A 15051-nucleotide genomic window follows, 5' to 3' on the forward strand; every position below is an offset into this window, starting at 1 on the left:
AAGTAATAAAGAAAAATAAAAGGAAAGAAAGAAAGAGAGCAACCAAACCAAAAAACAAATCCACCAATGATAACAAGCGCTAAAAACTATACTAAAAAACAAACAAATAAAAACCCAAGAACGGACAGGCAGAACCCTAGGGCAAATGGTAAAAGCAAAGCTATACAGGCAAAATCACACAAAGAATCATACACATACACACTCACAAAAAGCGAAAAAGGAAAAAAATATATATATCGTTGCTCCCGAAGTCCACCGCCTCAATTTGGGGATGATTCGTTGTGTATTCAGGTATTCCACAGATGTTGATTGTGGAGATTTGATCTGCTGCTTCTGAGGCTGCTGGGGGAGATTTCCCTTTCTCTTTGTTGTTCACACAGCTCCTGGGGTTCAGCTTTGGATCTGGCCCTGCCTAAGCGTGTAGGTCACCTGAGGGCATCTGTTCTTTGCTCAGACAGGACGGGGTTAAAGTAGCAGCGATTATGGGGCTCTGGCTCACTCAGGCCTGAGAGAGGGAGGGGTACGGAATGCAGGGCGATCCTGCAGCGGCAGAGGCTGGAGTGACGTTGTAACAGCCTGAGGTGCGCTGTGTGTTTTCCCGGGGAAGTTGTCCCTGGATCACGGGATCCTGGCACTGGTGGGCTGCGCAGGCTCCCGGGAGGGGAGGTGTGGATAGTGACCTGTGCTTGCACACAGTGTTCTTGGTGGCTGCAGCAGCAGCCTTAGCATTTCATGCCCGCCTCTGGTGTCCATGCTGATAGCAGTGGCTCACGCCCTTCAAAGTAGCTGTTTTAAGAAAACTCAGTAAGCTACAGAAAACTCGGAAAGACAATGATGAAATAAATTGAAAGACACAGATAAATGGAAAGATATCTCATGTTCATGAATTGGAAGTGTTAACATTGTTAAAATGTATATACCTCACAAAGCCATCTATAGATTCAACATAATCCTTATTATAATTCTAATGACGTTTTTTCACCAAAATAGTCAAAAACAATCCTAAAATATGTACAGAATCACAAAATATCCCCATTACCCAAAGCAATCTTGATAAAGAATAACAAAGCCAGAGGCATCACAATTCCTTACTTCCAACTATGTTATAAATCTGTAATAATTAAAACAGTATAGTACTGGCATATAAATAGACACATAGACTAATGAAACAGAGCAGAGAGCCCAGAAAGAATACTCTGTATATGTGGTCAATTTATATTTGACAAGGGAGCCATGAATACTCAGTGGGGAATGGATTGTCTCTCCAACAAATGATGCTGGAAAAACTGGATAAAGAAATTAGGCCCTTATCTTACACCACTCACAAAAATTAATTCAAAATCGATTAAAGACTTAAAGAGAAAACCTGATAACGTAAAACTCAAAAAAGTAAACATAGTAAAGAATCTCCTTGACATTGTTCTTTGCAATGATTTTTTTGGATATGACATCAAAACTTAAGCAACAAAAGCTGAAGTCAACATGTAGGACTACATCAAACTAAAATGTTTTACACAGTAAAAGAAATAATAAAAAAAAAATGCAAGGTAACCTTCAGAAAGGGAGAAAATATTTGCCATCCAAATATTGAATAAGGACCTGCTAATAAAAATATATAAAAACTCGTTCAACTGAATAACAAACCCCTAAAAATTTCAGTTGAAAAAATGAGCAGAGAAGCTAAATAGACATTTTTTTCCAAAGAAGACAGTCAGATGGCCAACAGATATATGAAATGATGCTCAACACTAATGGTCATCAGAGAAATGCAAATCAAGACCACAATGAGCTATTACCTCACTCTCAGTAGAATGGCTTTCATCAAGAAGACAAGAGATAACAAGTGTTTGTGAGGATGTGGAGAAAAGGGAATCCCAGTGTTGATGTGAATGTAAATTGGTTCAGCCACTATGGGAAAGAGTATGGAGGTTCCTCAAAAATTTATAAAAGAACTACCATATTATCTAGTAACTCCATTTCTGGGTATATATCTAACAAGTGAAAACAAGATATTGAAGGATATATGCACTCCCATGTTTATGACAGCATTATTCATAGTAACCAAGATGTTGAAATAGCCTAAGTGTCAGTCAACTGCTGAATGGATAATAAAGATATCTATCTATCTACCTATCTCTATCCATCTATCTATCTCCATGAGAAAGAATGAAATCTTTCCATTTGTGACAACATGGATGGACCTTGAGGGCATTATCCTAAGATAAATCAGACAAAGACAAATATTGTAGGATATCATTTGTAGGTAGAATCTAAGAAAGCCAAACATGTAAAAATTTTGAGTAGAATGGTGTTTACCAGGGGCTGGTGAGTGTGGCAGTTGGGGAGACGTTGTTTAAGGGTTCAAACCTGTAATCATTAGATAAATAAACCCTGAATATCTAATGCTTAGCATATTATAAACAGCAATACTGTATTATAAACTTCAAAGTTGCTAAGATTCTAGATCGAAATTGTTTTGACCCCAATGATGAAATGATGATGATGTGACATGACAGATGCTTTAGTTAACTCTTCAGTGGTAATCATGTTATGGTATGTAAATGTATCAAATCAACACACATTTATACCTTATATTTACAAAAAAAGACCCTGAATAGCTAAAACAGTCTTGGGCAAAAAGAAGAGAGCTGGAGGTATCTGAGTCCCTGACTTCAGACCATACTACAAAGCTACAGTAATCAAAACAGTATTGTACTGGCACTAAAGCACACACATAGATTGGTGGAATAGAATAGAGAGCTCAGAAATAAACCCACACACTTGTGGTCAAGTAATCTTTGACAAAGGAGGCAAGAATATACAATGCAGAAAAGACAGTCTCTTCAGTAAGTGCTGCTGGGAAAACTGGAGAGCTATTTGTAAAAGAATGAAATTAGAAATTTTTCTCACACCATATATATAATAAACTCAAAAGGATTAAAGACCTAAATGCAAGACCAGAAACCATAAAATTCCTAGAGGAAAACATAGGAGGAACAGTCTTTGACATAAATTGTAGCAATATTTCCTAAGGCTAAGGAAACCAAAGCAAAAATAAACCAAGGAATCTAATTAAACTCAAAAGCTTTTGCAAAGCAAAAAAAGCCATCAACAAAATGAAAGACAACCTACTGAATGGGAGAAAATATTTGCAAATGATATGACCAATAAGGGGTTAATATTCAAAATATGTAAGTAATTCATACAAACTCAACATCAGAAAAACCAGAAAAACGTATGAAAAAATATGCAGAAGACCTGAATAGACATTTTTTCGTAGAAGGCGTAAAGATGGCCAACCAGCACATTAAAAGATGCTCAACATTGTTAATCATCAGGGAAATGCAAATCAAAACTTCACACCTGTCAGATTGGCTGTCATTGAAAGGAACACAAATAACAAATGTTGGCAAGGATGTGGAGAAAAGGGATCCTGTGTACACAGTTGGTGGGAATGTAACTTGGTGAAGCCACTGTGGAAAACAGTATGGAGATTTCTCAAAAAACTAAAAACAGAATTACCCTTATCTAGCAATTCCACTCTTCAGTATATAGCTGAAGACAATGGAAACACTTTTTAAAAAATACATGCACCCTGGTGTTCGTAGTAGCATTATTTACAGTTGCCAAGATGTGGAAGCAACCTAAGTGTCCATCAACAGATGAATGGAAAAGATGTTTCACGTATACACACACACACACACACACACACACACACACGATGGAATACTACTCAGCTGTAAAAAATAATCAAATTTGCTATTTGCAACAACATGGATGGACCTGGAGGGTAACATGTTTAGTGAAATAAGTCAGACAGAGAAAATCAAATGCTGTATGTTATCACTTACACCTGAAATCCAAAAAATAAAACAAACTAATGTATATAACAAAAAGAAACATACTCATAGATGTAGAGAATAAACTAATGGTTACCAATAGGTGGAGGGGCAAGATAGGGATAAGGAATTAAGAGGTACAAATTACTATGTATAAAATAAATAAACCAAGTATATGACATTGTGCAAGCCAAAATTATGGAGACTGTAAAAAGATCAGTGGCTGTCAGGGGTTGGAGAGAGGCAGGGGAGAATAGGTGGAGACAGCATTTTCAGGGTTAGTGAAACTTTTTTTTAATAATGTGTAAAGTTTTATCATATCGTTATACATTTGTCAAAACCCATAGACTGTACAAAACAAGAGTGAGCCTTTAGTTAATAATGGAGTATCAGTATTATTTCATCATTTGTAACAAATGTACAACACTAAAGAAAGATGTTAATAAAATGTATGGGGTGGGAGTATATGCAACTCTGTACTTTCCATTAAATTTTTTGTAAATATAAACAGGTCTAAGAAGATAATCTAATTATTTATTAAATACTTCATTAATATGAAAGTTGGCAAGCCAGGAAAAAAGAACACAAACCTTGCGGTTCAAGTAGAAATCACGTAGTAAGATTGCAAACACAAATATATCACTAATCATATTAAGTATAAGTGCACTGCATGTTTCAGTAAAAGACAAAGATTATTGGAATGAATTAATAAAGAAAACCCAACTTTTGTTGCTATTGACAAAACTAACATATCTAAAACATAAGGATAGAGGATGTGTGAAAGTAAAGGATGGGAAAATTCAGACACCAAAAGAAAGCTAGAGTAGCTAGTTATATTAATATTAGAGAAGTAGAAATTAACTTGAAAAGCTTCCTGTAACACAAGTTCTTAAGTTGTAATGACAAAGGTTTTTCACAAAGAAGATGTAACAGTCTACATGAATATCATCTAATAACATGGCCTCAAAGTAAAAAGCAAGTCATCCAGTTTCCAGTCTGGCATGTAAGAAGCTTGGAAGTCAACACTCCATCCTAACAACAACTAAAATGCTGTACAAACTGAAAAACCAACAACTCTTCTTAGATATGACAGATATATGAAGTCACAAGGCAAACTGCTGCCCCTCAAATTGTAGAGACAGATAGGCAAATGTAGAGAATCATGACTTACTGGAGGTGAAACTTATGAGGAGAAACCTCCATGACGTAGGAAAACCTAAACTGTAATTGACAAATTGCTGGGGGCTCTGTGGACAAGTCTGAGTGTCTGAAACTCCAAGAGGACCCTGTAATAGAGGCTCTCCATACCTTTACTTTATCTCCAGGAGGTTGACCAGGTTCTCACAGTGAATACTGGAGAAAAATCCACTTGTGCAGAGGGAGGGGGAAAGTAACCATTTTGAAATAGTTCAGAGCATTTTGTTTTTCTTAATAAGGCCTGTCCTGAGAGAAACTATATTTTCAGACTGTAAACTATTAGAATTTTTTTCAGCGTTGAACCGACCTGGGGAAAGTGAAATACCCAACTCCCGTTTATTCTAGCATTCCACATGGGGAAAAGAAAATACCCAAGTACAGCCTACTGTAGCCTTCCATGAGGGAGAAGGGAAATACCGAACTCCAGACCACTCTAGCCATCATCTCCCACCCACGGGGGTAATAAAGCTAGAAGCATTTCTGAAGTTCACAGTACAGAGACACAGGCTCACTAAAAGACTGAGACCCAATCACTGGATTATAGCACATTTCCCCTCCCCTATACCTCATCACCACATTATTAATGACCTATTTACAGCAGTTTCCTGTACCCAGTACATCATGTCTGTCAAGAAAAATTATAAGGCATACAAGAAGACAAAACAGAAAAAACCAGTTTGAGGAGATAGAGCAAGCATCAGACCAAGACTCAGACATGGCAGGAATATTAGAATTATCAGATTGGGAATTTAAAACAACTATGGTTACTATCCTAAGGCCTCTAATGGATGTAGTTGAATTCATGCAAGAAAAGATGGACATTGTAAGCAGAGAGTTGGAAATTCTAAGAAAGAATAAAGTAGACATGCCAGAGTTAGAAACGCAGCAAGAGAAATGAAGATTGCTCTTGCTAGGTTCATTAGTAGACTGGCAACAGCCAAGGAAAGATTCTCTGGGCTTGGGAGTACTTCAGTAGAAACTTCCAAAACTTGAAAGCAAAGAGAAAAGAAGGCAAAAAAAAAACCAAACAAAAAAACCCACCAGAATATCCAAGAACTGTGCGATCACTCTGGAAGGTATAACATATGCATAATGAGAATACCAAAAGGCGAAGAAAGAAAAGAACAGAAGAAATATTTGAAGCAATAATGACTAAGAAGTTTGCCAAATTTGTCATAGATCCAGGAACCAGAACACCAAGAAGGATAAATGCCCCACCCCCAGACCTCACCAAAGCTTATCATATTCATACTGCTGAAAATTGAAGACAGAAAAGTTAAAAATTTGCCAGAAAAATGAAGACCTCACCTATAGAGGAGCAAAGATAAAAAATGTATCTGAGTTCTCCTTAGAAACCATGCAAGCAAGAAGAGACTGGAGTGAAATATTTAAAGTGTTGAGAGAAAAAATCCACTGACTTAGAGTTGTGTACCCTGAAAAATTATTCTTCAAAAGTAAAGTAGAAATACTTTCACAGACATCAGAAACTTAGATCTATATAAAGAAAGGAAGAGCTTTGGAGAAGGAACAAATAAAGGTAAAACAAAACAAACAAAAAAAACACAACTTATTTTTATTTAGTCTTAACTGACCTAATAGATAAATTTGTTCAAAATAAAGAAGCAGATATAGAGAATGGACTTGAGGACATGGGGAGGGGGAAGGGTAAGATGGGACGACGTGAGAGAGTGGCGTTGACATATATACACTACCAAATGTAAAATAGATAGCTAGTGGGAAGCAGCTGCATCGCATGGGGAGATCAGCTCGGTGCTTTGTGACCACCTAGAGGGGTGGGAGGCAGTCGCAGGAGGGAGGGGATATGGGGATATATGTGTATGTATAGCTGATTCACTTTTTTATACAGCAGAAACTAACACAACATTGTAAAGCAATTATACTCCAATAAAGATGTTAAAAGAAATAGCAAGAATATATTTCATTATGTATGCTTATGTATACATATTTTGTGAGTATAGGTTATGAATGCTTATTGAAAGTGAAGTGAATTGGTAACAGTGATATAAGGGACAGAAGGTCAGAATTCATATTGTCTTATTACAAGGTACTTGCACTACCCATGAAGTACTATAATGCTCTTTAAAAGTGGGTTTGTGTTGCCTTGGAAAACATGACTAAAACGTAGCTCAGGATTGTGTTTCTCTAGCCTGGCTTCTCACTTGTATCATAAAGGTGATGGCCCAGACGTTAACTGTTCTGAGTAGCATGATCTGTTATTGTTCATGTGCTTTCTGGGATGGGTATACAACCTATATACTCATTACGTTTTTCCCACTATCCCAACTAATAGTGTCATGCTCCCTCTTCCTCTACCAGTAGGTAGCCTAAATCCAAAAGGAGAAAGCTGGATCACCTATTTTTCCCCAATCTTACACATTTTGTTAAGCCATTTCAGAAACCATAAGAGATGACCAGCTTTCTCTAGTATACTCATCAATTCTGACACATGGAATAGCAAATAAAACTGATTTACATGATGCCAATGTCTTTGTACTTCCGCACTTTGGAACAAGCACATTTCCAAATAGTCAGCTCCAGGAATGTTAAAAGGTCCTCAAAAAATTAGGAATAATATCATCTCTGGTAGTCATTTCTTCTAAGGCAACAGTAAATAAAAAATTAACCATTCCTGTATATAAGCATATTTTTCTTTTCTTGAATAACATGCAGATGAGTAGCATATTAATGGCTGACTTTAAATTAATCTTGATTTCTCTATCATGTAGGCCTAAAACTCACTGTAAGGGATTTCAGTTTTTTTCTTCAAGTGACAATTTCAAGCCTCCTAAATACTCACACAAGCCTTTTTTCTTAGGAAAGAAAAAAAGGCTAACCTTGGCCACTGTAGGCAGCTGATAGTTTTCATATATTCCCTGAAATATTTCATACTTAAAAATGAAATTCTTCCTTAAAATGTCACTGTAATATATACTGCATCAGCATTTTTCACTCATTTTTCAATTTTGTAAATACCTTTTATGGAAAATATTTCCCAAAATTTAAAAAATCATTTCTTTGTGTCATATAACAAAGTAATTTTATGTTAAATCCATGTATTAAGGGGTTTAGTCTTAAGTATATTTACTAATCAAAAATTTTAAACAAATTTGTACATTAATAGGATTCTAATTTTTTTAAATTGTACCAAAGGCTATTTAATGAAAAGTGAGTTTCCTTACCAGCCCTTATCCAGTCCCTTAGGCAGCCACTGATAGCAGTTTAAGCATTCTTCCAGAGGTATTCTATGCATATCTAAGGGCATCTGTCTATATCTCTCATTTTAAAAACAAATGATGGCATATAATATTTGCCAGTTTGCATCGTGTTTTTTTGTTTTGCTTAATATATCTAGTTTATAATAACTTACAGTGTAAAAAAATATACAAAATCTTTAATGACCTAATGTGCAAACTTTGCATTTGCCTTTAAATATCTACTGGTTTATTTTTATAATTTTTGTATCTATACGGTTTGCAACCCATATGTAAATAGACTTTACTATTAATAGCAAAACCAATTTGGATAGAAAAAAAAATGAATTTGGATTAGTTGTATCTTTCAGAGAATAGAAGCAGAGGGAGTACTTCTTGACTCATTTGATGTGGTTAGTGTTACCCAAATACCAAAACCAGACAAGTCAGATCAAAAACTGATAGCTAATACTTCTCATGCACATATGAAAAAAATCCAACAGTGTATAAAAGGAATTATATACCACAACCAGTTGGGGTTTATCTCAGGTATGCAAGGCTGGTGCAGAATTTGAACATCAATTAATGTAATACATCACATCAACAAGCTAAAGAAGAGAAATAACATGGTCCAATAAATAGGTGGAGAAAAAGTGTTTGATGAAATCTAACACTCATTCATTATCAAAACTCCTGGCAAACTAGAAATAGAGGGGAACTTCCTCAAATTGATAAAGCATACCTACAAAAATCTTAATGGTGAGACACTAGGAGCTTTCCCCCTAAATTCAGGAACAGTCAAGGATGTCCCCTCTCACAACTCCTGTTAAGCATCTTACTGGAGGTTCTAGCTAATGAATTAAGATAAGAAAATGAAGTTAAACATATATAGATTGGGAAGGAAGAAATAAAACTATTTGCAGGGGACATTACTGTCTGTAGAAAATCCAGAGAGTCAACAGCAACAAAATCCCTGGAACTAATAAGTAATTATACCAAGTTACAGGATACCAAGATTAGTACAAAAAGGTAAAACACAATGCCTTTTACATTAGCACCCCTAAAGTTAAATACTTAGGTGTATATTTAACAAAGTATGTACAAGATCTGTATGAGGAAAACTAGACGACTCTGATGAAAAAAATCAAAGAAAATTAAATAACTGGGGAGATATTCTATGCTCATCAAAGGGAAGACTCAGTATTGTCAAGATATCAGTTTATCCCACCTTTCTCTGTAGATTTAATGCAATCTCAATCAAAATCTTAGCAAGTTGTTTTGAAGATATTGACAAACTGAATCTAAAGTTTATATGGAGAGGCAAAAGACCTAGAACAGCCAACACAACATTGAAGGAGAAGAACAAAATTGGGGCCCTGCCCTGCCATGACCCTCCCATGCCCCCAGTGATGGGGGCATGTTAAAAGAAACAGAAAACAAACTGAAACAAAGTGCCAAAATCTACTCTCACCTTGTCTACTGCTTAAAGTTAATATACTACTAAAACTCCTTGTGTATCTTCATCCTCCATTCCTGTGAGAACCCATCTCCTTTGGAATCCATGTTTCTGATAAAAGAGGTGGTTTCAGGAAGTTGCAAGATGGCAGAGTAGAAGGATGTGAGCTCACCCCTTCTTAAAAGAACAAACACAACTAACTGTTGAACAAACATTGACAAAAAACAAACAAAACCGTTGGAACCTACCAAAAAAGATACCCTACAAAGACAAAGAAGAAGACAAAGACAAGAAGCCACAAACAGGTGGTAGGAGGGTGCAATCATGATAAAATCAAACCCTATATCCGCTGGGTGGGTGACCCACACACTGGAAAATAATTATATCACAGAAGTTCTCCCACAGGAATGAAAGTCCTGAGCCCCATGTCAGGCTTCCCAGCCTGGGGGTCTGGCAATGGAAGGAGGAACCCCAGAGACACTGTCTTTGAAGGACAGTGGGGTTTGATTGCAGGAATTCCACATAACTGGGGGAAACAGAAACTCCACTCTTGGAGGGTGCACACAAGGTCCCATGTGCACCAGGACCCAGGGAAAAAAGCTGTGACCTCATAAGAAACTGGGCCAGACCTACCTGCTAGTATTGGAGGGTCTCATGCAGAGGCAGGGAGTGGCTGTGGCTCACTGTGGGGACAAAGACACTGGTAGTGGCAGTTCCGGTGAGTACTCATTGGCGTGAGCCCTCTCAGAGGCCACCGTTTTCTTACCAAGACCTGGCCCCACCCAACAGCCTGTAGGCTCCAGTGCTGGAATGCCTCAGGTCAAACAACCAACAGGGCAGGAACATAGCCCCACAGCTGCTTGCTAAAGACACTCCTTGACTCAGTCTGACTCACCTGGGGGACAAGACCCAACTCCACCCACCAGTGGGCAGGAACCAGTCCCTCACAACAGGAAGCCTGCACAAGCCTCTTATTCAGCCTCATCCATCAGAGGGAAGCCAGCAGAAGCCAGAAGAACTACAATCCTGCAGCCTGCAGAATGGAAAATGCAATCACAGAAAGTTAGATAAAATGAGACAGCAGAGAAATATGTCCAGATGAAGGAACAAGATAAAACCCCAGAAAAACAACTAAGTGAAGTGGAGATAGGCAATCTACTGGAAAAAGAATTCAGAGTAATGGTAGTGAAGATGATATCTCAGAAAAAGAATGGAGGAACAGATCGAGAAGGTGCAAGAAATGTTAAGCAAAGACCTAGAAGAACTAAAGAACAAACAGAGATGAACAATACAATAACTGAAATGAAAAATACACTAGAAGGTATCAATAGCAGAGTAACTGAGGCAGAAGAATGGATAAGTCAGCTGAAATAGAGAATGGTGGAAATCACTGCCATGGAACAGAATAAAGAAAAAGGAATGAAAAGAAATGAAGACAGTCTAAAAGATCTCTGGGACAACATTAAATGCACCAACATGTGCATTATAGGGGTCCCTGAAGGAGAAGAGAGAGAGAAAGGACCTGAGAAAATATTTGAAGAGATAACAGCTGAAACTTCCCTAACATAGGAAAGGAAACAGTCACCCAAGTCCAGGAAGCACAGAGAGTCCCACGCAGGATAAACCCAAGGAGGAACATGCTGAAACACATAGTAATCAAACTGACAAAAATTAAAGACAAAAAGATATGAAAAGGAACAAGGGAAAAGTGACAAATAACATACCAGGGAACTTCTATAAAGTTATCAGCTGATTTCTCAGCAGTAACTATTCAGGCCAAAAGGGAGTGACAATATATATTTAAAGTGATGAAAGGGAATAACCCACAACCAGGAATACTCTACCCAGAAAGGTGCTCGTTTAGATTCAGTGGAGAAATCAAGAGCTTTACAGACAAGCAGAAGCTAAAAGAATTCAGCACCACCAGACCAGCTTTGCAACAAATGCTAAAGAAACTACTCTAAGTGGAAATGAAAAGGCCAGTACTAGAAACAAGAAAGTTATGAATGGAAATGCTTACTGGCAAACATACAGTAAAGGCAGGAAATCATCTGCACACAAATACGATATCAAAACCAGCAATTGTGGGAAGAGGAGAGCACAAATGCAGGATATTGGAAATGCATTTGAAATTAAAAGACCAGCAACTTAAAACAATCTTGTTTATATATGCTGCTATATTAGAACCTCATAGTAACAGCAAACCAAAAATCTACAATAGATAAACACACAAAAAAGAAAAAGGAATCCCAACACAACACTAAAGTTAGTCATCAAATCAAAAGAGAAGAGAACAAAAGAGGAAGGGAAGAAAAAACACCTACAAAAACAAATCCAAAACAATTTACAAAATGACAGTAGGAACATACATATCGATAATTACCTTAAATGTAAACTGATTAAATGCTCTGACCAAAAGACATAGACTGGCTGAATGGATACAAAAACAAGACCGGTATATATACTGTCTATAAGAGACCCACTTCAGATCTAGAGACACATACAGACTGAAAGGTGATGGAAAATGGTATTCCATGCAACTGGAAATCAAAAGAAAGCTGGAGTAGCAATTCTCATATCAGACAAAATAGAGTTTAAAATGAAGACGGTTACAAGAAACAAAGGACACTACATAATGATCAATGATCAATCCAAGAAGAAGATATATCAATTGTAAATATAAATGCACCCAACATAGGAGCATCCCAGTCGAATACTAACAGCCATAAAAGGAGAAATTGACAGTAACGCAATAACAGTGGGGGATGTTAACACCCCACTTTGATCAATGGACAGATCATCCAGACAGAAGATCAATAAGAAACACAGACCTTAAATGACACATTAGACCAGATAGACTTAATAGACATTTATAGGGCATTCCATCCGAAAGCAGCAGAATACATATTCTTCTCAAGTGCACATGGAACATTCTCCAGGAATGATCACATGCTGGCCCACAAAGTGAGCCTCAGTAAATTTAAGAAAACTGAAATCATATCAAGCATTTTTTCCAACCACAATGCTCTGAGATTAGAAATCAACTACAAGAAAAAAAAAAAAACTAAAAACACAAACACGTGGAGGCTAAACAATATGCTACTAAACAACCGATGGTTCACTGAAGAAATCAAAGAGGAAATCAAAAAATACCTAGAGAAAAAGGATAATGAAAGCATGACATTCCAAAACCTATAGGATGTGGCAAAAGCAGTTCTGAGAGGGAAGTTTATAGCAATACAATCTTACCTCAGGAAACCAGAAAAATCACAAATAAACAACCTAACCTTACACCTAAAGCAACTAGAGAAAGAAGAACAAAACCCAAAGTGAATAAAAAGAAAGAAATCATAAAGATCAGAGCAGAAATAAATAGAAATGAAGAAAACAACAGAAAAGATCAATGAAACTAAAAGCTGGTTCTTTGAAAAGATAAACAAAATTGATAAACCTTTTGCCAGACTAATCAGGAAAAAAGGGGAGAGGGCTCAAATCAATAAAATTAGGAATGAAAAAGGAGAAGTTAACAATGGACACCACACGTACACACTGGTACATTTAAAATAGATAACCAACAAGGATCTACTGTACAGCACACTGAATTCTGCTCAGTATTCTGTGATAACCTAAGTGGAAAAAGAATTAGAAAAAGAATAAGTACATGTATATGTATAACCAAATCACTTTGCTGTACACCTGAATCTAACACAACATTGTTAATCAACTATACTCCAATATAAAATAAAAATAAAAAAACATGGTTCCAAAAGCTACCATTATAATAAGTTCTTTCATGATTAAAAAAAAAAGAGGACAAAATCGGAGGACTAACACCTCTGGACTTCTAGACTTAAATATAAAGAAACAGTGATCAAGATATTATGGATTGGTGAAAGAGTATACAAAAAACAAATGGAACAAAAGAGAGAGCCCAGAAGAAGAGCCACATAAAGATAGTCAACTGAACTTTGAAAAATGAGCAAAGGCAATAGAATGGAGCAAGATGGTTTTTTGAAGAAATGGTGCTGGAACAATTGGACATCCACATGAGAAAAAATGAATCTAGATACAGTGTTGCATCCTTCACAAAAATTAACTTAAAATGGATCATAGACCAGAATGTAAAATGCAAAACTAGAAAACTCTTTGAAGAACACTGGAGAAACCTAGATGACCTGGGGTATGGCAATGATATTTGAGAGATAACTCCAAAGACATGATCCATGAAAGAAAGAATAGATACACTGGACTACATTAGTAGCAATGTAAAATTTCTCCTCTGCAAGAGAAGTTGTGAAGAAAATGAAAAGACAAGGCACAGACTGGGGAAAACATTTGCAAAATCTGATAAAAGGCTGTTGTCATAAATATCCAAAGAACGTTTAAAACTCAACAACAACAACAAAAAAGACGAACCCTATTAAAATTGGGCCAAAGACCTTAACAGACATCTCAATAAAGATATACAGTGGCAAATAAGCATATGAAAAGATGTTCCACATCATATGTCATTAGGAAAATATGAATTAAAGCAACAATGAGACGGGGACTTCTCTGGTGGTCCAGTGGTTAAGAATCCGCCTTCCAATGCAGGGGACTTGGGTTCGATCCCTGATTGGGGAACTAAGATCCCACGTGCTGCGGGGCTACTAAGCTCACATACTGCAACTACTGAGCCTGCATGCTCTGGAGCCCACATGCCACAACTAGAGAGAAGCCCGCACACCACAACGAAGAGCCCACACGCCACAGTGAAGGATCCCGTATGCTGCAACGAAGATCCTGTGTGCTGCAACTAAGACCTCACACAGCCAAATGAATAAATAAATATTTAAAAAAAAAGCGGGCTTCCCTGATGGCGCAGTGGTTGAGAATCTGCCTGCTAATGTAGGAGACACGGGTTCAAGCCCTGGTCTGGGAAGATCCCACATGCCGTGGAGCAACTAGGCCCGTGAGCCACAACTACTGAGCCTGCGCGTCTGGAGCCTGTGCTCCGCAACAAGAGAGGCCACGATAATGAGAGGCCCGCGCACCGCGATGAAGAGTGGCCCCTGCTTGCCGCAACTAGAGAAAGCCCTCGCACAGAAACGAAGACCCAACACAGCCAAAAATAAATAAATAAATAAATAAATTAAAAAAAAAAAAAAAAAGAAAAACTCATAGCTAACATCTTAAAAAAAAAAGCAACAATGAGATACCAGTATACAGGCATACTTCCGAAATATTGCACGTTTCGTTCCAGACCACAGTAAAGCTAGTCACATGATTTTTTTTGGTTTCCCGGTGTATATAAAACTTATGGGGACTTCCCTGGTGGCGCAGTGGTTAAGAATCCACCTGCCAACGC

The 15051-nt window shown here is 37.3% G+C and overlaps 1 protein-coding gene across 2 annotated transcripts in view; it reads left to right on the forward strand.

Annotated features, from left to right (window-relative positions):
• Positions 1-15051, forward strand: part of ZNF215 (zinc finger protein 215) — a 284622-nt gene that overhangs the window by 9382 nt on the left and 260189 nt on the right. The gene's annotated exons all lie outside the window — the stretch shown is intronic.

Source organism: Balaenoptera ricei, chromosome 8, assembly GCF_028023285.1.
Source record: "Balaenoptera ricei isolate mBalRic1 chromosome 8, mBalRic1.hap2, whole genome shotgun sequence".
NCBI classification, from domain to species: domain Eukaryota; kingdom Metazoa; phylum Chordata; class Mammalia; order Artiodactyla; family Balaenopteridae; genus Balaenoptera; species Balaenoptera ricei.